The sequence below is a fragment of the Haliotis asinina genome, chromosome 10, assembly GCF_037392515.1.
Source record: "Haliotis asinina isolate JCU_RB_2024 chromosome 10, JCU_Hal_asi_v2, whole genome shotgun sequence".
Lineage (NCBI taxonomy): Eukaryota > Metazoa > Mollusca > Gastropoda > Lepetellida > Haliotidae > Haliotis > Haliotis asinina.
Genome location: NC_090289.1, coordinates 45,113,059 through 45,116,049, shown reverse-complemented (window position 1 = coordinate 45,116,049; position 2,991 = coordinate 45,113,059).

Genomic DNA, 2,991 nt, shown 5'->3' with positions numbered 1-2,991 from the left:
AACCAGTATGGCAATTCAAATGTTAGTGTGCAATTCGGTACACTGTTTTGTTCACATATAATGAACATAATCTATGCCTAGTCTAAGGCTTGTACGTATCTTATACACGTGGTTCTAATTAGAACAATCGTAGCTTTTTTAATAACAAATAAGTTAAATAGTAGAAACTCACGACATCCATGGCAGCTTTGGGTCCCTATCCACAATCCGTTCGTAGCGCTACGATATCCGTAAGCTAATGATAAACTATTGAGTTACGACATGTCGTAAGGCTACGAACACTTTGTGGATCGCCTATCTGTTTCTCAAAGCGATTGTAGTTACGTACGTCTTTGCTAAAGGTACAGGAGTTACGATCATCTCAGCGTTACGATCGCTTTGTGAAACGGGGTCCTAGGACTGATCAGACGCGATGCGTCACATCCCTCTTTCCACATAATGCACATAACTGTACAGAAACCTACACTATACATACACACTAAATGTGTAGTGTATGCCCTATAATGAATATAAAAATGTAATACAAAAATTAATATATTTGATAAACAGCCACAATAAAAATACATCTCTTTTGGAAATATGAATTCGTGTTTTTGTAAAGTCTGTTTGAATGGGGGCTATTGCGGGTCAAGTGGTCTAAGGCACCATGTTTGGCAGGGATTAATTGCTTCCTTTTAATCCTGCAGGATCCTGGGTTTGATTCCAGATTTGTAATGACTATGTTTCCAGGTTTTCAGGGCCAAATTGACACTTTTGATGGCGTCAAAGTAATAACTAGTTAACACGCGCCACTCTCGGTCCCTTCTCAAGCTGAAACGCCGTGGAATAACAGCAGCACTGTCATTTTTGTGCTATGACCAACTGTTAACTAGCCGTCGTGTATAAATATCGTACCATCGGTAACTCACCATCATAACCACATCATCTGAACAACGCTTTTAAAGCTTGTACCATTTCATAATTGAAAAAAACAAACATAAAACAAAAACAGAAAATAAAAATAAACAACAACAACAACAACAACAAAAACACAACAAATCACAAACAAACAAACAAACCCGAAACATATACATAATACAAAAAGTACAACAATAACAGATCGGCATCCTAAGAACGATGTATTAGGGACACCTATAAAAGTTATATCAAGGACACCAATTTCATCATATTTCGATTATTTATCTGTCAGACCATGATATATACTATACTGGTATTCAAGAGTCAGGTAGTTCTTGATTTGGGAGCAGTATATCTGATAACGTCTGAAGCCGCTTGTCTTAAACAATCTTGTAATAGTGAGCTGTTCTGTTGAAGCCGTTAACTGAAGAAACTTGAAGCTTGTTTATGTTTCAGAAGGGGTATGAGAAAAGGACATGTAAAACAACTGAATGTCCTTACTTTGTTCTAACGTGTCTCTAGTCGCACTGCAGTACAGTACCGAGACACAATACGGCATCCGTGAAGGAATGTTTCCGTCGGCTGCCAGGTGTCTGTGAGTGGATGCATTTAGTTTTACGTCGCACTCAGTAATATTCCAGCTATATGGCGACAGTCTGTACACATTCGAGACTGGACCAGACAATCCAGTGATCAACAGCATGATCATCGATCTGCGCATCTGGGATACGATGAGAGTGAGAGAGTTAAAATTTTACATCTGCTCAACAATATTACAGCCATGTAGCGATGAAAACAAGGTAATCAATTTAAAATATCTATCAACAAAGGACAGTAAAACCAACTGGACTATCACAGACATATACTTGTTAACATACTTCAACTACAGAGTTCAGGTGTCTGTTAGCAACACTGCACTACACAACACAACAATATACCACGCAGGTAGGGTTCGCTAGGATGCTGTACGGAGCACTGTTATCGTTCTGAGAACTCGCTGTGTTTGTGACGTCTCGCGCCCACTGTAATATACAATTCTATATTAGATATTATGTACATTGCATAAACGTTCAGACAAGCATCATTGCATCGAAGTTGAACGGACCCACGCAAACAGTTCGAGTTATCCGAGGTTCGACACAAAAAACGATGACTATAAAAGAAATGCGTAGGAATCAACATTTTAGCTTGGGAAACCATAGATTCAACAGATTCAGAGTTCGACAGAACACTATAGGATAGTGTTCGTATTGCTGCATGTGGCTGTGGTTCATTCATCCAACGTTGAAACAGGTGATGTGTTCAGAAAAACATAATTATACATGACCAGAACTATTTCAACACTTCCATAAACACATAACAGATCAGCATCTTAAACAAACTTGTCGTATGTGGCATGTAATATGTGGTATGTTCAGTCGAAACCGTTGACTAAAGAAACTTGAAGATTGTTTTGGAAAGGGAAGGTGAAAAGGTCATGTAAAACAACAAAAAGTCCTTACTTCGTTCAAAATCTGCGTTAGAGCGCACTAGAAATATAGTCGCGTCGAAAGTGAAATATATACTGAGGGAAACAAAAAGGGAACACCACTGCATGGCAGTGTCCCTTTATTCATTCTCGGATTTTCTCCCTCAGCGCTGTTCAAAGCTGGTGGAAAATTGGAAAATATTAAGGGAAAACTTGAATTTTTGTGTGCCCCTCAATTTCTGAATCTCAGTATATATGAAAAATATCTTGAATGGACTGCAGGAGAAAGGAAAGCACACACCCATACTTATGTTTAATAAATAAAACATAAAAAAAACTAAACTAAACAAGAAACGGTAATAGAAATGGTGATGCATTTTAGACGGATTCCATCGTTTCCGAGTTGATTTCTTATCTGCGTTTTGCTACAATCGACGACGGGTTTCATCCTAGTAGCGCACTGATACGGTTTGAATATTTTGATCAAGTTCAATTTTCAAGTTTATTCTTCTTTCGCCCTGCAGTTTGTATTCTGGCATTTGGGTGAGTGAAAACATAAAACCTTTCTTGAACACAGTACAAATAAACATTCAGTGACATTCCATTAACTTAACCTAACGCCGCAC